Source organism: Lissotriton helveticus, chromosome 2_1 (genome assembly GCF_964261635.1).
Source record: "Lissotriton helveticus chromosome 2_1, aLisHel1.1, whole genome shotgun sequence".
NCBI lineage: Eukaryota > Metazoa > Chordata > Amphibia > Caudata > Salamandridae > Lissotriton > Lissotriton helveticus.
Window position 1 is genome coordinate 1,159,252,277 of NC_136059.1, and position 22,709 is coordinate 1,159,274,985.

Below are 22,709 nucleotides of genomic sequence, written 5' to 3' on the forward strand. Positions count from 1 at the left end.
AAAAATTCCACGGACTCGACAATTCTCGCTCTGGTGCCTACTCAACTCACGGGGTCACACTCTGTGACTCTGGGCAATAGCTTGCTTAATCTCCACTACGGCCCCTCGCGGCGGATGCCTGGCTTTCACCTTGTGGACACCCTGCCGGGGTTTCTCACAGGGGAATACCAGGACGGGTTCCCTAAGCAAGCACCGGGACGCTCACGGGCAGCTGTGCGCTTTACAAGTCCAGCACATTTACATTTACATTTACATTTGGAGAACATTGTAGTGTGTCAAGAAAGGATGAATAGAGAACTGTGACGAGAGTATCTCAAGAAATAAACATCGGAGTGGAAAGAAGACGGATTGGACTCTGAATTCATAATACACACTTACTGGTGCTCAGGATAACCTGTTTCCTGCACTCCATTGTGGTTGGCCTTAAATTCTGTCTTAATTCCGGTCTTGTGCAACCATATACCTGTGGTTGGTGATTTGATCTTTTAGGCACTATTTTGCTCTAGAACTTTTAACAATTCCTAACTCCTGTTCTACTGATTGGACTTCATTTTGATTAGGATTTTATCTGTGTTGTGTTTTCAGTTTATTACATAATGCTTCAAGTGTAAGCCTGACTGGTTAATTTAGTGACTTTTGTGGTTCACCCAGAAAAGGATTGTGGGTGTTTCCTGAGTGCCCCCCCCCCACCAAACCTATAGCCCAATTGCTTACATTGGTGTTTAGTGGTGGGATCCAGTACATACAATTTTTTTACTTCTAAATTCTCCTTAGTTTTTGATTTGGCATTTATCTTTCTTTCCTTTTCCTAAATTTACGTTGTGCCTCTTTTTCTAAATTCAAGTTTTGCCTCACATCCTTTTTGCTACAATAGAGTTGGATCTGAGCAAGGTCGAAAGCCACAACAAGATTGTGCTGCAGAGGCTATGCAAGGACTGGGGGTCGAATGTGTGGAGAAAGGCCACCACAGTGGATTTCTTGATAGCCCTAGGACCCTTTGAGAAAGTCAGGAGGACAAGCTGTGGGCTGCAGCACCCTGAGGAGAAGGACCACATATCCACAGGAGTGAAATCCCCAGCCACGGTAGGGAGCAGTGTGTCCTCACAGCCTGTCCCCTGAGGAACTGGAGGACATGAAGGCTGGAAAGGAGCTTTGACTGGCCAAAAGGAAATTTGAGGGTGCCATGGAGGAGGCAACTGCAAAAGAGGGGCTTAAAGGAAAGGAGATTGGCTGTAGAGGAGAAAATGCTGAAGCAGAGAGAGCAATCGCAAATGGGAAGGCTGAGGCAGAGAGAGCCTTGCCAGGTAAGAAACTATTGCTGCCTCATGAGATGAGTCAGAAAGAGCTCGAGCAAAGCAGCTTAGAGTCCAGCAGCAATGGTGGCAGTAATACCCTAGTACCCAGTAGCAACAGGAGGGTCCACATCCCCAAAGATCTGGTGCCTAACTTGGTTGTGGGGGGTGACATTGACAAGCTTTTTGAAGGATATGAGGTTGCCTTAGAGATGTATTAGGGCCCTGAGGAGGAATGGGAGCCAGTATCTGGAGGCATATTCCCAATGAAGGGAGGGATGAATTACTGACCCTAGCGAAGGGGGACAGGATGAGGTATCCCCTCATGGAGGTTGCCCTTGTAAGTAAACATGGCCTCACCCTTGAGAAGTAAAAGTTGAAGTTCAGGGGCAGTCAGAAACTGCCCCACCCATTGTGGTTGTTGCCTGAGTGGGATCTCTACCCCTATCATCCTATAACCGATGTACAGTTATGAAAATCAAATGGGAAATATTTACCTTGTAATTAACTTAAAAAAATATTAACTTGTACATATAATCAACCAATAAGCTTAATTCAGCCGTTTAAAAAGCAATCATAAAGCACATAAACATTAAAAGAACATTACTAAACAGGATTATTTTAAAAAAGAAATAGCAAAAAAAAAATCTGTAACATCAATTTATGATTTAAAATTTATGGTAGAGTTCAGGTGTTAAGTTGATTATGTTTTCTTAACAGAACTTTCAGTAACAACCCACAGAATAACAAACAAATTGATTAGGTAACATGCATAAAAAATACAGGGCTGATTTGTATTTATAAAATCCATGCGATTTAAAAACATGTATTAAAAATGTTTTTGTGAAAGGTACCTAATATTTGCAAAAAATGATAAAGTGGGCCAAGGTCTGAACAGATACTTTGTCACAGGGACAAGTAAAAACAAATGAGGATCATATTGGCAAAGGGGGATCACGGCTGTCTTCTGTCAGTATTACACATACGTCATGTGATATAGAGAGTATATAAATTACTTTTATAGCCCAAAAACATCAAATTAAATAAGTACTTTAACATGAAAGTAAAAAGCATAATTTCGGAAATAGGTTACATTAAGTTATAAGTGAGTTATAAAGTAAAAAATAAGAAGAAGAATTAAAACACTATGGGGCTTATTACGATGCCGGTCAGACGTGCGTCCAACCGACATTGTGTCGGAATGGAAACCAACTGAATAGTAGTCAGCAGTTCCTTCCAACAAATTAGGATGCAACTGCCCATGAGGCAGTCGGAAGCATCCATTTTACCATTGCAGCTTGTGCTGCAGTTGGAAAAGGGCCGCAAAACAAACTGTATTGGTAAAATGGATGTTTTAAACATCCATGCACTGTGTGTCAGACACTATGTGGTGCCTGGACTGCGGGGAATGGATGTTTGGGGAGGCATCACAAGTGCTCCCCAGGCCTCATAGCGGAGGCTGTGGAGCGACAGGAGCCCTGCTAGGGACCCCAAAGTCCTTTTCCGATAGCATTTTAATGGCGGTTGGACTGCCATTAAAAGTCTGAAATGGACATCATATTCCCTGTAGTGCTGACTGAGAAGGCACCACCCTTATTGTAGGAATTACATTCCGACCAACGGTCGGACAGGCTCCTTGAGCCCATCAGAACCGTTGGTCGGTCCCGCCACCTTCCATCCAACCGCCGCACATCTTAATACGGCGGTAAGATTGCAGCAGCAAATGCTGGTCATATTGCACCCGATGCCTGTCGGTTGCGATCCGACTGACATCCTAATGAGGCCCTGATTGTTCTTTTTTTTTCTTTCTAAGCATGCAGTAATATGTCAAAAGAAATATGATCAATAATATTGCTAAATAAATATACAGTAAAATACATCTGAAATTAAAATAACTTTTAACATTAAATCAAAAAGTATATGTTTACAAATAAAAAATCCAATAAAAAATAGTTGGACGGTTCAAATTCATAATTCCTACTCTAACTAAGCAACAGTAGAAAATGTGTTGAACTTTGAACTTGTAAGGTTTACTATTCCCACTCCAATCTGAGGTACAGTAGAGACTTTGGAGAGGTCATCTACTATTCCCACTCAGACATAAGTAACAGTAGGAAATGCGTTGACATTGGCGGGGTCAGATTTACTATTCCCACTTCAGCCTGAATAACAGTAGGGAAAGTGTTGGACATTAGATGGGCCCGATTTATATTCGCACTCCAACCTAAGCAATGGTACAGAAAGTGTTGAACTTTGAAGAGGCCAGGTTTAACCCCTTTACTGCGGCGGCTATTCCGCCGCAGTGCTAAGGGGGCGGGGCGGCCGCGCGGCGGCCGCCTGCTGGTGACGGAACCGCTCCGTCACCAGCGTCGGTTGAGCTGTGCTCGTGACGGAGCGGTTCCGTCACGGCCCGCCCCGCTCAATAGAACCCTCAGCGCAGGTGCGGAATTCGCGCCGCGCATGAGCGTTCTATCGAGCTGGGCGGGCCATGACGGAACCGCTCCGTCATCAGCACAGCGCACCCGTTGCTGATGACGGAGCGGTTCCGTCATCAGCATGGAACGGGTTAATATTCCCACAGCAATGTATGCAACAGTAGGGAAAGTGTTCAAATTTGCAAGGCTGTGATTTACCATTCACACTCTTAAGTTAAAACACAAAACTTAATATAAAAGATAAACTATATTTTAACAAATATATTAACAACATATATTATGTTTAAGATATCATTATATAAATAATAAAACATTGAATTACAATATTAAAAATTAAACTTATATATAAATAAAATAATACTAAGAAGTATAAAAATAACGTTCCCCATCCTGCTACCCTAAAAACCCAATATCCACTAAAACAAAAAAAATAAATGCTAGAAAAATGAATAGTGCTCCTCAATTAAAAAAAATATTATTCTCTAAAATTATTTTATAGAAATACTAAAACATAGTGCAATTAATGAATATGACAGGTATTTAAGACACGTACATATATTACATAATCAATAATCTAATAATCAATGAATATTTAAAACAACAAATTACCATTTTTTAAATCACTTAACTATTTATAAATAAAATAATAACTAAAAATCTATTTTTATATTACGTTGATAAAATAAACTATTTCAGTTATTAAATATATATATTTTAAAACTCACTCCCTACTCCCCTACAAACCCAACAACCAACTAAAATATAAAATACAATCATAACAAATTCTTTAAATATGTTGCCAAAGAATAGATAAGATAAACACAACTAAAAATAATATAATTTTCCTTAACAGTAACCTATAACACAAAAAGAAATAAAGCATAACAAATATTTAAATAACAATATTATAAAAAACTATTTAAAGAATAATATCAAACAGTTAAAAACAATATTCTTACCTAACATATTCTGTCCCCCAATATTCCTGATGTCTATATTTTTGACACAATATTTGTTTCCAATATTATTTAGGTTGTGCACCAACCTCTACATCTGTATTCAATACGTGTCAGTTTTATTTTTGTTAGAGCCATGCGGAGTTCCCCAGGGTTACATCATGTCCCTTCATGTTCTATCTCTAGCTGAAGCTCTTTGGGACTCTACTCAAAGATAGCAGCATCAAAAATCACCAGTATGCCGACAACACACAAATCTCCCTTAAAGTCTTCTCCACTCAAGACATCAAGACCTCAAACAATACTTGCACCTCACCCACATCCAGATGTTCAACACATGCCTGAAACAAACCGCAATTGTCAGCACAGTTTCACCCAGGGCACTATCAGACCTGCTCCTATTTAGAAAAAAGCCTAAAGATGGATATCTTTATAGACAATTACACCTGGATGAAATAACGGTCCACTTTGACTTTAGAAAAACAGCCACCTGTAAATTCACATAGTGACTCATAGCGCGTGCTGCATTGCGTTTTGCGATGCAGGGCGCACAACAAAATTCGTTTTATTTATCTAATTGTTTACTTACCTCCAATCATCCATATTCCGGTGTTTACTACCCCCCACCCTGCCCCGCCCCCGCCCTGCCTTTCTGCCCCACGGAACTCCCTCCACAGGCCGCAACTACTGAGAAGTATGCTTCCTATTTGTCAGATAATTACACATATAGACAATCGTGACCCGATAGTTCAAGGGACTAAGGTAGATAATAACAAGAACGAGTGGCGTTAGGGCCAGATTCGATCAAAAATACCTCAGGGGGAGAAGGAGCTTCGCGCGCAACCAAGATGGCCACGTGAGCTTAGGGCTCCCGAGACCCTCGCAACCTCCCGCATCTATCCTGTCTTATATCCTGTTCTTCATCGATGTTCTCGTGAAGACGAACCACGTGTGAGGCGAAATCTGCATTCAGATTTTTAATCGGACCCCGGGAGCCGGAGTTACGGTGCCTTGAAGATTGCGGCCTATGCCTCCGTGATAACTGGCTGTGGAGTGGCCATGCTACCCGAGCTGTAATTGAACAACCTAGGCCTAAGGGGACTGGTACGACCGGTCCGAATGGTTTCTCTTTCGGTTTTTACTTCAAAGTGACCAGTGATTGGGAACGAGCCTACCCCTGTGCCCGCAGACAGCTGCCTGGTCACCCACGAATGTGTTTCGGACTGTTTTGGCCGGATTTGGAGAACTTTGGACTTGGGCCCTCTGACTGGGGGTGTCTTCGCCCGGGAGGCCGAGGGTCGCCATTTTCCTGCCTTATTTCATCGAAATACTCTGGCCCATCTCCCCTAATGGCGGGGAAACCGGAGGGTGACAGGCTGAAACCTAAGAACACTCGGCGGGGTGGCTCTACTCAATCTAACAGTATGGATCGCTATACCCAGGTTAAGGGTTCTCCCGGTGGAGCTGGCACGAGGGAACCACCTGCTTTGGCGACCGAACCGACTTTGCAAGATGTCATGGCCGCGATTGATGGCATCAAGTCCTCACTAGGACACCAAATTAAGGCTCTTGCACATAAACTTGAGACTATGGCGATTGATGTCAATCTGATCCGTGCAGATCTTGGCAAAACTAATGAGAAAGTTAAATCTTTGGACATTAAGACATCCAGTCTGACGGGTGATGTCACTGATCTACAGACGGATGTTTGTCGCTTGAAGACCAACAGCGATCTCATTATACGCCGTCTCGAGGACTACGAAGGCAGGGCTCGCCGGAACAATGTTCGTATCATAGGGGTCCCGGAAAAAGCGGAGGATCCGGCAGCTGACCTCTTTGTTGAGGACTTAATCGTTCGCCATCTTGCACCTAAGGGACTGAGTAAGTTCTTTACGATCGAACGTGCCCACAGAGTTCCAGGTGGCCGACCGAAGCTGGGAGCCCCGCCGTGGCCTATAATAGCCAGAATCCTCAATTTTCGAGACAGGGACACTATCCTGCAGGCCTCACGGATGAGTGGCTCTACAAAGTTTGAAAACACCACTGTCAGCTTCTACCCGGACTTCACCCAATCGGTCCAGAGGCAAAGACTTGGCTTCATGGGTGTGAAGAGAAGATTACGAGACATGGGCCTCAAATACGCCATGCTTTTTCTGGCCAAGTTAAGAATTGAACATGCGGAGCGGACTTATTTTTACGACCGTCCGGAGGTGGTGGCTGACTGGCTTGACTCTCTATCGAATCAGCCTCCATCGGAGAACCAGTCAGGTGGAGCGGAGGGAGGACCGACAGAACAGGAATAGGTGCCGGCAGATCGGTGTCCTGGGGTCTCTTGCTGGCCTCGAACTGTGGTTCGATAATCCTGACAATTGACTTGATATATATTTTGGGGGTTGCGGGGTCAGTAGTGGGTCTACTTCCTCCTCTGTGTTTCTTCTTGTAGCTTAGTTAGATGGGGGGGCGACAGGCACACTGCAAGTTTGGGTGGTTTTCTAGTATTATGCAGGGGTGCAGGGTGGGGGGTGTTGTAACGGGATGTTGCCGGGGGGGTTGGGGGGTTTTGTTGGGGATTGTGTGTGTTTCTTTGCAAGGCAATGTATCCATGTCTAGTTTGAACGAGGTGCTGTTTTCTACCCGGGGTTGGATCCTCTTTCTTTTTCGGGATGGGGGGTAGAGGGCTGAAATTGATGAGTTGGAATGTAAATGGTCAGGGGGATCGGATAAAACGTAGTGTAGTGTTGTAGCTGTTGAAGCGTCTCTCCCCAGATGTAGTCCTCCTTCAGGAGACGCACTTGATTGGTAATACTTGTCGTGCTATGAACAGGAGGGGGTACCGTTTGGCTGCACATGCTGGGTTCTCCTCTGGCTCCAGAGGGGTGGGTATCCTGATCAAGACTTCGCACCCACTTGAAATTGACTCCACGGTCCTCGACGATAGAGGGCGCTATGTTGCTCTTACGGGTAGGTGGGAGGGCCGGACAATTTCCCTGGTTTTTGTGTATGTTCCCCCTGGCCTGCAGTCGACTACTTTCGCAGACTTGGGTCAGGTTATCCTAGCTCTCCCCGAGGGACCATTGCTCTTAGTATGCATTGCTCAACGGCCCCTCGCGGCGGGATGCCTGGCTTTCACCTTGCGGATACCCTGCCTGGGTTATCTCACAGGGGAATACCAGGACGGGTTCCCTAAGCAAGCGCTTAGAAACCGCTCGGTGATTTGCGCTATATAAATTCCTGTACATTTACATTTACATTAGTTGGTGATTTTAATGCGGTGGTTTCTGGTAGGGTAGATCGGCACCCTCCCAGGGATCTGAGAGGTTCACAAAACTGGCTATCTGATTTCCTAGATACCCTGGGTTTGGTTGATTGTTGGAGAATGTTGCACCCAGTACAGCGGCAGTACACTTTCCATTCTAGTGCACACGGTAGCCTTTCCAGGATTGACTATGTATTGGTACCGGCGGCGCAGGCCCTCTCCGTCACCGAGGTTAAACATTTGGCCGTGGTATTTCCGATCACTCTCCTTTGTGGTTGCGGTTGGAGCTGGGCTCTGAGACCGAGGGCCGGGTAGCCCCGATCAACCCCTGGTACCTCTGAAACCCCAAAACTCGTACAGCCTTGATAAAATCTCTTGATCAGTATTTCCTGGAGAACGAGGGTTCGGTTTCCTCGGCCGTATCTCTTTGGGAGGCTTTCAAGACCGTCCTTAGGGGTCAGGCCCTGTCATTAATAGCGGGTGTTAAGAAACAGAGAGATGAGGAAGTGGTTAAGATCGAGACGGAGATAGCAGGCTTGGAGCTTGATCTGGAGCGGGGGGTCACCCGTGTAGCGACGCATGTATTACGATTAAAGCAACTTGAATACAGGGCTTTGGTCACTGACGCAGCTAAGGCCATGAGTAGAGAGCAGCAGGGACGCCTATATGATGTGGGGGATAAGGCCGGTAAATTAATTGCGTGGTTGGACAAGAAGGATAGAGCTAGTCGGGTGGTGCCTGTGATTGAGACGGCTGGTGGTACTCGGGTTTCTGACCCTACAGAGATCGTTCAGCAGTTCGCGGATCATTTCCAGGCGGTGTACTCTTCTGTGTCGGATAGACCAGAGGAGGACTCACATCTCTTGTTACGGGATATCTCCTTGCCGCGTCTCTTTGACATTGATAGGGAACAAATGGATGCGGCAATAACAGCTGATGAGTTGGCTATAGCGATTCGTTCCCTGCGTTCGGGGAAGGCGATGGGTCCCAACGGCCTACCTATTGAACTCTACAAGTTGAAACCTGATAGAATTGCTCCCTATCTGCGAGATATGTTTTGGAGTCTCGGGAGTATGGCTCTCTCCCCCGTGATCAACGGTTAGCGACCATTGTGGTGATTCACAAGGAGGGGAAGGCCAGAGACAAGTGTGCATCGTACCGTCCCATTTCCCTTCTGAACGCCGAACCTAAGATTCTGGCAAAGGTCCTGGCTAATAGATTGATCAATGTTATTGGTGAGCTGATACATCCGGATCAATCCGGTTTCATCCCGCATAGGAACACTGCCCTAAATCTCAGGCGTCTGCATGGTGTTCTCGCGAGAGCATCGACGTTGCGTGAGCCGGCCATCTTGGCGTCATTGGATGCCACGATGGCCTTTGATACCGTGGAATGGTCATACTTATGGGCCGCATTGGCTAAGTTTGGGTTCGGACCTGATTTTATTGGTTGGGTTAGGTTGCTCTACGAGGACCCCCTCGCGCAAATTGTTGTTAATGGCAGTGTTTCAGCTCCGTTTGATCTAGAGAGAGGGACTCGTCAGGGTTGTCCTTTGTCGCCGCTCCTGTTCGCCCTGGCCCTCGAGCCCCTTGCTGCATGGATCTGATCGGAGCCCTCGATGAGGGGTATTCGGTGGTCCTCTGAATTTGAAGATCGTATCTCGCTTTATGCGGGCGATATTTTATTGTATCTGACTTCGCCACGAAAATCTTTGATTGTCTTATGCGATGTCTTGAACTCATTTGGTAGGAACTCAGGCCTCATTATTAATTGGACGAAATCCTACTTATACGTCCTCTCGGGCGACGTCCCTCTTCTCCCACGTAACTGTCCCATCCGGATAGCGCAAACGGGATTTAAATACCTCAGTATTTATATTTCATTGGACCCTGCCGTTCGGTACGAGCAGAATCTACTTCCGCCTTTGTCAAGATTAAAGCAAGATGTTGCAGGTTGGCTTAAGCTTCCACTTTCACCGCTTGGTCGAGCTGCCCTCTTTAAAATGTTGTCTTTACCTCGTTTTCTTTATGCTCTTCAGAACACTTTCGATATTGTTCCCGTTAGCTATTTTCGAGCAATCGAAGATCTTCAAAGGAAATTGATATGGGACGGTAGACCTCGTATTTCGCTTGCTAAGCTGACGCTCCCATGGTACGATGGGGGTATTGCTCTTCCGGATATAAAGCGATATTATTGGGCGTCCCAATTGGGAGCTATTAATCATGGCACGTATGGTCCCGACTTGAACCCCACCTTTGCCATGGATAGATGGCTTCTGCCCGGTGGCAACTACTATAGGGCGCTATACTCTAAATCGGTGGTCAAGACTTTGTCGGGACCTACGAGGATAGCAGTACGCCTGTGGCAGGATGCGACTAGCGCGATGGGATGGACGGATCGTTTGACTCGGGCGACCCTGCTTTTTGGTTCCGATAAACTTGGCAAACTGTGGAATACCAAGGGGTTCGATAAATGGGACCTCATTGGTATTAGTAAGGTGGGGGACCTCTGGGTCAAGGGTCAGGTTAAATCGTTTGAGTCGTTGCAGGAGGAGTTTGAATTAAGTAGCTCTGAATACTTCCATTATATCCAAGTTCGGCATGCTTTACAGTCGGTTTTCCCGGTTGGGAAGGTCATTCCGGAGTCGTCTCCACTCGAGGACAGATTGTTGGACGGCTATGTGCCTGATAGCACCATCTCCCTAGTCTATAAAAAAACTAATCAATGATAGATCAGACCTCCTATTGCAGCTTCGAGATTTGTGGACCCGTGACGGCCTTGAACTGGATGACGAGGACTGGCAATCTGTGATCTCCTCTCCTAAGGAGGTCGCAATCCCAGCTCGACTCCGGTTGGTTCAACTCAAGATTCTACATAGGATCTATGTCACGGGCCCTCGTTTGCTTCACATGGGTTTTTCTGAGGATGGTCTGTGTAAGCGTGGATGTGGGCAGGTGGGGACATTCCTCCATATCCTCTGGGAATGTCATGAGATCGCGACCTACTGGAGCGAGGTACATGATGTGATGAATGAGGTGACGGGGATCGCTCTCTTACCGGAGGCTAGACGCTGTTTACTGAATGTTTGGGAACCTACGGATCACAATGCAGCTCAGACACAGTGGGTTACCCTGGGGGCCATGATTGCTAAGAGAGATATTGCTCAATTATGGGGGTCCCCGAGGCCGCCTACGGTTGCGGCATGGAACGAAAACATGGACTCGTGCATGTTCAGGGAAAAGACAGTGTACCTGGCCCGGGGCCGACCCCGGAAGTGTGGTGGAGTATGGGGACCCTGGAATGGCTACCGTGGAAATATATGTACACCACCTATAGTAGATATCCTGGATGTCCCACCTTCCCCCTAGGCCTGCATTCCATTACTGTACTATATATGTTTTAACTTTGCCCTGTCCCTTTCCCCCTCCCTCCCCCTCTCCTACATTGCTTGCTGATTTCTTTGTATTGCTTTTCCTTCCCCGTCTTGGACTCGGTACTGTATGTAATATATTTATTTGCCTTGCTGTTTATATCAAATTTTCAATAAAAAGAAATTTTAAAAAAAAATACCTCAGGGGAGCATTACCTATTTAGTAATGTGTATTATCTTGCAACATGGTCTGTACATTCATAAAAGGCAGGCACCAAAGCTCTCACCTGCCTCTGGTCAACATCTAACATATATCAATATATTTATAAAAACAAACATGCAAGACCAAAAACTACAAGAGGCCTAAACACTGTTCCTCATAGTACAGCCCAGAGGGGAAAAAAGGTTGTTGTTTTTCATAAAACTGCCCCTTCATAAAAAAGATTGAAGTTTTGGTCCTATTATGACAGTTCTCCAGAATCATCATCAGGACAAAACATGGTGTAGGTCACATACAACTATAAAAAGTGGTGCTTTCAAACATGTAGATGCATTCCAAAATGTATCAAGCAATAGTAGTGGCCATAAACCTTGAAAGTGCATCTATGTCAAACCACTGCTGCTCATCACAGGGCAATTTCATAGTAGACATTTTCAGAACAAATCTCTTCCGAAGAGTTTAACAATCTCCTCTATAACTCACAATTACTCTTTTAGGTGCACACAATTCGATTCACCCCACTATCCCTCAGGATAAGTTCAAAGTGGATACGTAACAGAGGCAAACTCGGCCAGAGAATGTTTTCAACCTCTTCTATTATTCACAAATATGCTTTTAGATGCAGTCTGATTCACATTTAAGTACGCATAAAAAAAAAACAAAAAACTATTGCAAACTAAATCATATGTTTTCTAATTAAATAGGTGGGATAATTTGAAATAATTTCGCCCCACAACTTCTAGTGTAACTACTAATGAACACTCAGGTCAATGAATACGCACCCATGAATGAGCAGCACAAGAGACACTTTCTCTTTCGTTGTGTCCTTCTTCAAGTAAACCATCAGATTTAGCTTGCCAGAGCTCTCTGTATGGGTTGAACCTTGTACAGTACATAGGATTACCGACTAGTGGGATCTAGGGGCCCGATTCACAGAAGTAACTTAATACAAAATCCTAAACTTACTACCATTTTCGTATTCACAGAAGGCACTTACTCATTTTGGTATTCACAGAAGACACTTACTCATTTCGGTATTCACAGAAGTTAGGAGTCCTAACTTTAGGACTCCTAAATGACTTCTGTGAATACCGAAAGTCCTAAAGTTAGGATTTTTCTCAATTTAGTAGTAGTAAAGTTAGGACTCCTAACTTTAGGACTCCTAAATGCCTTCTGTGAATACCGAAAGTCTTAAAGTTAGGATTTTTCTCAGTTTAGGAGTAGTAAAGTCAGGACTCCTAACTTAAGGACTCCTAAATGCCTTCTGTGAATACTGAAAGCCTTAAAGTTAGGATTTTTCTCAGTTTAGGAGCAGTAAAGTTAGGAGTCCTAACTTTACTACTCCTAAACTGCGAAAAATCCTAACTTTACGTCCTAAAGTTAGGATTTTTCTCAGTTTAGGAGTCCTAAAGTTAGGTCAAAAATCTAGACACCATTAATAAATAGCTTATGTGTACACACTGATTCCTTTTCCCAAATAAAAGGTAAACACCAAGCACTTGAACAGCAGTGCCAATATTTTGTAAGTGGTTCATTCTGAAACTAGAAGCTAATGCAAGAATTTACAGCAGGAATATAGTTGTATTTTCCCAGACCCACAAACTGACAGAATGCTGTATTAGAGGAGTAGTAGCCTGTTTGACGGACAGGGTAGTAAAGTTCAGACTAACTGCCACACATAATAGGAACATAGTGCAGACATCATGTTACATTAGGTACATTAAAAGAAACCTGTGAGCATCTCAGAACAGTCAATGGTGTTGGGTTTCATATATATTGAATAACGCTGGGGTAAAGTGTAAAAGTGCAATTTGCCTAGAAGAGATGGATAGCAGAAAAGTTGTTTCCACTAGCTCTGCAGCACAAGAAGAGCAGAAAGAGCAGAAATGATTAACAGCCACAGAAAATATGGAACCTTTGTAGGATATCTAGGTGCTAAACAAGTAGGGGAAATGGGGATATTGAGTTATGGGTGCTAATCTATTTGGCTATTACTTTTCATGTATATAGCCAGGATCAGGCTCTCGGGCTGTGCTATTTCTTAAAACGTTTCACATATTTGTTGCAAATGTCTATACATTTCTAATGATCAAGCAAGCTGTTATTATGGCGCCTGGATCCATCACCAGCTGCTCTGCATCCATACACAGAAAAGCAGGAAGACTTCACAACTTGAAAAATTGAGTGAAGCTACATATATTCATTTTTGTGCACTTAGAGGGGATATTAGAAGTGTCCACTCAAATTCAGAAAGTAGTGAGACATAAGATCTCACTCCCCCAGTTGTACATCCCACCTTAATAGGTAGGGTGCTACTCTCCACTGCTAGATGCCGTAAGGGGCCTGGGATTTCCAAAGGGAAGAGAACAAGAGTATTTAAATGAAGGGGGTAGGACCTAAATAATATCATGGGGGAGTTCTAAATGTGATATCTGCGGTTGGGAAGAAACCACATCCATTGTGCGCAACCTAACACATCCCCATGGTAAAACAAAAGTTGCTTTTGGGTCTCTCTTCAAAGTATCTCTGCTGAAGCACTATCAGCCCCCAGTATGGGACCAGAAAAAATAGTAAAGAGGGTAAAAGGACACATGCCTAATTCTGATGGAATACTCAAGAAAAGAAACGTTTGATTAACCAAATCACGTTTACTAACAGCACCTACTCCAAACCTGTTAGAATGAGGACCATCCACAAGACTGTCATTCAGGTTATCAGGGAAAATGTCCCCATATTTCTTAGGTATCACAGGCTTTGTGTTCCAAGGAATTTAGAAAGGCCATGGCACTTCCACTTGAGGAAACCAGCATGTTTTGTCTTCCATCATCATCCTTAGATTAGCGAAAAACAGACACTTGGCTGAGACTCCCTGTTTCACCACCTTCCGTCCTGAACTTTTGCATCCATTGTCTTCTCGATGCATATGAGGAACTAATATATGTGAGATAACAATCCCAGGCATACAGTCTCAAAGAGTGGCACAATAGACAAATGGCAAACACACAACCAATTCAATATGAAAAAATATACATGTTTAATATGATAAAGACATATAATAAAAATCAATACATTGATCCTAATTGATAAAATAACATTGTATTAATACATATGTAGTCACAGTAAAAATTAATATATAAGAAGTTGACGGTTTCCTGTCGACGCGTTTCGACATACACACTATGCCTTCATCAGGACTGTAACCATCATTATTCTGTGAGAAAAGAGGATTATAAAAATATTTTATTCCATAGTTCATTGAATCTATAGCAGAATAATTGAATTAGTAGTCAGATTTGCCAAACAACATTCTATTGCCACTTGATTTGTTCAACTAGCTGATGTACTGCTTCTTAGTTTTAAACATTGCCAAAAAAGGTACCTATGCCCAATAGACTATTCAAACAAGGAGAGACACGAATAGAGAATGCATATATATATCAATTAGATACATGTACCATCATATAGGCATTGGTTGTATATAAATCTCTTTCTTATTCATATATATACCTAGCATTTATCCATTAATGCATAATTATTAAAAGATAAAAGCTGCTTCATAAGTCAATGACCTAGGTAGTTTAGTAATTACCAAACTACAAAGAAATGCAATAAGAAAGAAAGTTTTTGCATAGAGGTTGAAGCATAAAGAATAAAGAATAAAGAAAAGTAGAAGAAAAGATATTAGTCCTATGTACAGTTATGGGACCGAGAATACTGTCCATAAGAGGTGCTCAAAAATAAGAAGGCTAATCAATACCTTCAAACCAGATGTCCATACGTTTGGAAAAGGTTTAAGATTGATTCTCTAGTTCAAAGATTACTTTTCTCAGCCCAATATATATAAGTGTAGCTACTTTTCTCAGCCCAATATATATAAGTGTAGCTACACTTCTATATATTGGGCTGAGAAAAGTAATCTTTGAACTAGAGAATCAATCTTAAACCTTTTCCAAACGTATGGACATCTGGTTTGAAGGTATTGATTAGCCTTCTTATTTTTGAGCACCTCTTATGGACAGTATTCTCGGTCCCATAACTGTACATAGGACTAATATCTTTTCTTCTACTTTTCTTTATTCATTATTCTTTATGCTTCAACCTCTATGCAAAAACTTTCTTTCTTATTGCATTTCTTTGTAGTTTGGTAATTACTAAACTACCTAGGTCATTGACTTATGAAGCAGCTTTTATCTTTTAATAATTATGCATTAATGGATAAATGCTAGGTATATATACGAATAAGAAAGAGATTTATATACAACCAATGCCTATATGATGGTACATGTATCTAATTGATATATATATGCATTCTCTATTCGTGTCTCTCCTTGTTTGAATAGTCTATTGGGCATAGGTACCTTTTTTGGCAATGTTTAAAACTAAGAAGCAGTACATCAGCTAGTTGAACAAATCAAGTGGCAATAGAATGTTGTTTGGCAAATCTGACTACTAATTCAATTATTCTGCTATAGATTCAATGAACTATGGAATAAAATATTTTTATAATCCTCTTTTCTCACAGAATAATGATGGTTACAGTCCTGATGAAGGCATAGTGTGTATGTCGAAACGCGTCGACAGGAAACCGTCAACTTCTTATATATTAATTTTTACTGTGACTACATATGTATTAATACAATGTTATTTTATCAATTAGGATCAATGTATTGATTTTTATTATATGTCTTTATCATATTAAACATGTATATTTTTTCATATTGAATTGGTTGTGTGTTTGCCATTTGTCTATTGTGCCACTCTTTGAGACTGTATGCCTGGGATTGTTATCTCACATATATTGTTTGCCCTGTCCCAGGATATTTATCCACAACAGGGGGTCCTTGTTTTCCTCACAAATATGAGGAACTAATGCCAGGAATAATCAAAGTAGGATGTCTCTGGTGATACAATCCCTTTTTTAGGACTGCTACATTTAATAGTGTTATCCTGGGATCTGTGTCACCAAAGATTTTGCGTACCTTCCATGCTCCCATCTTTGCATTCCTTGTAGGATTCCTGGCCACCTTCCCATCTGTCAGTTGAGTGAGATAGGACCTAATTTTACTTAAATATGTTTATCTCCATCAACATATCACCTTCCTCTTCCTCAGGTGGCTACCCCAAGACTCTACTTGTATTAGAAAAATGCAGATTTTCTAGTCACTCTGTCTCATTCTCCATGAGGGAGATAGAGTCCTGACCACAGACTGAAATGTGGTAGTGTTCACTGTATCTCCTTACAGCAACTTGATTGCCAATTCCAGCTTCTGCTTCAGATGAGACCCCTTTCTACTCTGCATCTCCCAGGTGGGCCTCAATCTTGTTGACTTTAAACCAGTGTGTCTTCATTCTTTTATCTGTTATGTTCAACTTCTCGTGAATTTTCGCTAGGGACATATTTAGGAGTTTATCTCATTTGAATTGCTCTGACTGATCCTCCTCTTCTAAGCCAACTCACCCCGACACTGAAGTGGAATTACGTCTGAAGAAGCGTTGCAGGAGTGGTATTAGTTATCATTTTAGAGACTGTCCTTTTAGGGCCAGTTTGTGAGTCTTGTTCGCTCTTCCTCATAAAGTGCACATACATTCTCTGCATGTGGACGTCACGTATCAATGTGCAGACGCCCTGGGATCTGCTGCTGAGTCACCATATACCGTGAAATGAAGCGTTGTTCAAATTTGAATTTGCCTTGAAAAACAAAAGACAAGAGGCTTTTGGCAGAACAGGATCAGTGGTTCAATCATACACTTCGGCCGAGAGAACAGCTTTTGAGTCTAAGGACTGCTTCAAAGTACCATCGATCTGAGCACCATTATTTACATTTCTTGGAGCACCAAAAAACAACTCCTAGATCCTTTTCAGGAAGAGGAAAATGGGCCTACTCATAATGTCATAAATTACTCCCATATGATAATAAATGCAGGTAGGTCTTGACCTTGCATGAACACAATGAGGGCCAGCGGGTAACATCTCCGGATGTCTGACATGGGGAGCGTGTGATCACTGCATATGCTGTGTCCTGATTGGCTGAATATTCCTAACTTGACGTTGCATCTAATTTTATGATGTTTTAGGAATATGCGCCCCTCTGGCCATGTGTGCTTTATTGGGGCCAATGCCCCAAGAATATTGTGGTGTCGCTGTCTGTCTGTTGGGTTGGTCTGTGTTTTTCCTGTTTGCGTATTCGTCCTGCTGGTTACGTGCCACCCCCCCTGTGATCTGTCAATCAGTTACCCCAGGCCTAGGTTGCATGGCCTTCCCGACCACATATTTCTGCCTCGTTGTTAAAGGAGAGGTAATATGGGGTGATTTCGACAACAGTGATTTGATTTCATTTTTATACATATATGTATCATTGCCTACATGACTGACTGACTGACTGATTTTACTTGTAAAGCGCGCTATTGCCGTTAGGAGCGAGACATCCACTGTGCAGACGTTTGGATGACTTTAGGGAAAGAGCCAGATTTTAATTTCCTTGCGGAATGCATGTCTACTGGGCAGGCTTCTTATGTTCAGTGGAAGTTTGTTCCAGAGTTTTGACGCCAGAATTGAGAAGCGCTTTCCTCCACAGCGTACTTTCTGTATCTTTGGAACTTGTAGCAGACCCAAAGACGAGGATCTAAGGGTCCGCACAGGAACATACTTCGAGAAGAGCCTCTCCAAACAAAGCCTTATGGACCAGACAGAGTGATTTGAATTCTATCCGTCTGTACACTGGAAGCCAGTGAAGATTTTTTATAGCTGCCGAGGTAGGATGATGTCTTGGCAGCCCAAGCAATACTCTGGCCGCAGCATTTTGAATGGCCTGGAGTTTGTTTAATTGGGCTACACCCAGTCCAAGATAGAGAGCATTACAGTAGTCAATTCTGGAGAGTATGGTTGACACGACAACAGTTTTCCTTAAGGCAAATGGTATATATGGGAGGATCTTTCTCAACCCTTTAAGGGTAAAAAAACAGGCTGATGTTACCTGATTGATCTGTGCTGCCCAGGTAAGATTTTTTTCCACCATTACTTCCAGATTCCTTGCCTTTGCAACTGGTGTCGGAGGTGTTCCGGCCGTGCTCGGCCACCATAACTGATTCCCGATTTGATCTTTTGAGCCAAATTCAATGACCTCTGTCTTGGTTGCGTTTAACTTTAAAAAGTTAGCATTCATCCAGTTCATCACGGATGACATGCAGCTACAGAAGTCCAAGCCTCTGGAGTCTGCACCCTTGTCTAACGATACTATAAGCTGTGTATCATCAGCATATGATACCAGCTTAAATCCGTAGCTCTTTATCAGGCTAGCTAAGGGGGCTACATAAATGTTAAACAACGTTGGTGATAAGGCCGATCCCTGGGGAACTCCTCCCGGCAGGATGAATTCTTCCGATCTAAGACCATTCCAGTAGACCAGTTGTTTCCTGTCTGCCAGGAAGGATGACAGGAGAGAGAGTACCGTCCCCTTGACACCTGCATCTTGCAGCCTTTGTTTCAACACAGTGTGGTTTACTGTATCGAATGCTGCTGTTAAGTCAATTAGGACCATTACAGCACTCCCTCCTCCATCTGTTGCCCTACGGATTTCATCTATTGCTAAAACTAAAGCAGTTTCCGTGGAATGTTTGGGTCGGAATCCATGTTGAATGATGTCCAATAAGTTGTTTTTCTCAAAAAAAGACATGAGTTCAGTGTTTGAAGCCTTTTCCAACACCTTTGCTGTGAAAGGCAGACAGGAGATGGGTCTGTAATTCGACTCAACCTGTGGGTCCAGTTTGGGCTTTTTTAGAAGTGGGCGTATACACGCTTTCTTCCATGTTAAAGGGAACACTCCATCCAACAGAATTTTGTTGATTAGAGGAGATAGCACAGAGCTTATGACTTCTGATGCCAGATGTATTATATGTGGTGGGCATGGGTCTAGCGGGGAACCCGATTTTATACTCAATATCAGTTCCTCTACCTTCTTTTCTGTTAATAATGTGAAGGATGACAGAGCTTCATATTCCACTCTGACTTCAGAGTGAACTGCAGTTTGCTCCTCTGTATTGTGTGTTGCTTCTTCTAAGTTATCATACACTAACTGAACCTTATTCTGAAAGAAAGTGGCAATTTTGTCTACAAATGATCCGGTATGAACATGCTATCTCGAGGGCATCTCATCAGGGCATTGACTGTCTGGAATAGTTCTTAACCCCTTCCATGCTCATGACGGAACGGTTCCGTCATGAGCGTCGGTTGGTCTGTGCTCATGACGGAACCTTTCCGTCATGAGCCCGATGGCTCATTAGAACGCTCAGCACAGCGCGAAAATTCGCGCCGACCTGAAGCGGTTAGAGGAATTTGCAGCATTCTGGATTTTGTTTGTATAGTATGCAGCCTTTGCTGATATGATGGCAGCTTTGTATTCCTCCAGGGCTGCACAGTAGTCTTTCTTATGAGTAGGACTGTATTGGGATCTCCAGATTCTTTCTTTCTGCCTGCACTTAATCTTGATTAGTTTTAATTCAGGTGAATACCATGGTGAGGAGGCTTTTTTAATTGTAGATTTTTTCTACACTTCTGGTGCTACTTTGTCTGCCGCTGTGATTATCCAGCTGTGAAAGCCATCGATGGTTTGATTTAGATCGTGCGATATCACCGGCCTATTTGCAAGGGCTGATACAATCTGTGCTTCATTCACTGACTTCCAGATTCTATACTTATTGTCTGGAGTCTGCAGAATATATCTTCTCTTGGCTGATAGATAAGATACATCAAAATAAATCGCCGAGTGATCGGTCCATGGTAAAATGCAGATTTTCCTGATGGATATGCCAGAATTATTAGTGCATATCCCGTCTAACGTATGCCCTGCTATGTGTGTGGGCTCGTCAATGATCTGATCAAAATCCAGACTGGCATTTATCCAGTAGGTGTCAGGGATGTTTGTATCTTCCAAATGGAAGTTAAGATCTTCCAATATTGTAAAGTGCGGGGTATCCAGGCATGATTCCATGAAGGTATATATTGCCTTTAGAAATCCCACTTTAGATCCCGGGGGCCTGTAGGTTAGGAGGCCAGGGAATATCTCTTCCTTGTTCAGTTTTACAGAGAAGCATATAGCCTCTGCATCAGTTATGGTCTCAGCCCTGGTTTTGACCTCAAAAGCATCCCGATATATTATGGCTATTCAACCACCTTTAGATCCTACTCGATCATGGGTAGTAACAAAATATCTCGTTGGGACTGGGATCTGCCAATCAGGGTCGCTGTTTTCGTTTGACCATGTTTCTGTAAGAAAGACCAGATCGGGTCTTTCTACTTGAATCAGGCATTCCAGTTGAAATTTATGTTTCCCGATCGATCTAGTATTTAGCAGAATGCATCTTAAAAGTGCCTTTCCATTTGTCACATCATCATCGCCAGTGCTACTTTCTTGATCTACCCTCCATTTACAGTGGTCACATTTAATAGTACCATGTGAGTTTCCTGTAATGTTATGGAGGGTGCATGTATTCAACTCTAAGCAGAGTAATTGTTCCTTGGAATACATGAGCCTGGGAAATTGGGCAGAACTTATGGCCCTCGGCACGGTCTGGGTGAAGACGGGCTCGCCTATGGCGAGTCTTCGGCGCACCCGCTGCGCCTGCCCGCTGCGCGGTCGGTGCATCTGCCTTAATATAGGAAGTGATGTAGGGGGGAGGGACCTCGTTAGCTCCTTTGCTGCAGCCACAACTAGAGCGCTGCTCTTCAGGCGGCTCCACTTCCTGGACGCCACGTTAGCGCTAAAGTTGTTTAAAGTATGCTGAGCAACCTACACCTTCAATTCAATTGGTGAAAACGACTTTACAGTGCAAAGTATTACAAACGCTTTCCGATTCATATTTATAAAAACGATTTTAAAGTGCAGATTATTAAAAACGATTTTCACATACAAATTAGCAGGACATTTAAAAGCCCACCGTGCCCATGCAAAGTATTGTCTCTCTAACACCGATCACGGTGCTGACACTGGCCTTAATATAGGAAGTGATGTAGGGGGGAGGGACCTCGTTAGCTCCTTTGCTGCAGCCACAACTAGAGCGCTACTCTTCAGGCGGCTCCACTTCCTGGACGCCGCGTTAGCGCTAAAGTTGTTTAAAGTATGCTGAGCAACCTACACCTTCAATTCAATTGATGAAAACGACTTTACAGTGCAAATTATTACAAACGCTTTCCGATTCAATTCAATTCATAAAAACGATTTTACAGTGCATATTATTAAAAACGATTTACAGATTCAAATTAGCAGGACATTTAAAAGCCCACCGTGCCCATGCAAAGTATTGTCTCTCTAATCAACTATTTCAATATGAACAGGGCTACTTCATTCACCTGAAGTCCACTTCCCCCTTCATCCAGCAACACTCCTAATTGTTCCCGGGCACCAACAAAGGCTGGTGCACCATCTAGTCTCTCTAGAGAAAGGAGAGGGGAACAGGCACATAGCTGCCAAGTTTTCATCCTGCTCATGTGTGACATTTCCATGGCTTCAGTGTGTATATGAGTGACATTCCATAGCCAAATGTGTTACATGTCAAGTGACAAATTAACCCAAATAAATCTTCTAAAAAGACAAACATCATACATCGGATAGAGACTTCTCGCCACAGATTCCTTACATTAAAATTATCCCCAGGCGTCAGACTGAGCCCAGAAATTTGTCATGAAAAGTACCCCTGCATGCTGGTAGGTGGCGTCATTTGCCTTGATCTGGCATCGTCCGTGCTGGAAATTATGTTTGTGGTGGCTATATAGGTACCACCCAGATACGATGTCATCAGTTTTTTTCTTTCCGCACTAGCCAGTGCAGATCCGGGAAGAGTATCCCTTAATCACTTTTTGACTAGATTTTTTCAATGTTTTGTCAAAGTAGTTTTTGAGGTTTAACTCTTGGTGTGGCAGAGATGTCTTCACAGAAGGCCAGCTTCAAGTCCTGCCGTGTCTGTCACCGACAGATGTCAGTGCCAGACCTGCACCTGATATGCCTCTGGTGCCACGAGCTGAGCTATGACCCAAAGGTCTGCGCCACTGCTGTGCCATGCACCTAAAGGCTTGAGGGAGCAATACCTCAAGCTTATGGCGGCTTGACCTGCAATGCCGTGATGATCGACGTCCCCGTCAAGAGGAAGGTCCTGGGAGTGGTCGCAGAGCCTGAGGTCGTCGTCAC

At 43.3% G+C, this 22,709-nt stretch overlaps 1 protein-coding gene across 3 annotated transcripts in view; it reads left to right on the forward strand.

The window, feature by feature from the left end:
* LOC144818516 (programmed cell death 1 ligand 2-like) overlaps positions 1–22,709 on the forward strand; it is a 432,156-nt gene that overhangs the window by 181,004 nt on the left and 228,443 nt on the right. The gene's annotated exons all lie outside the window — the stretch shown is intronic.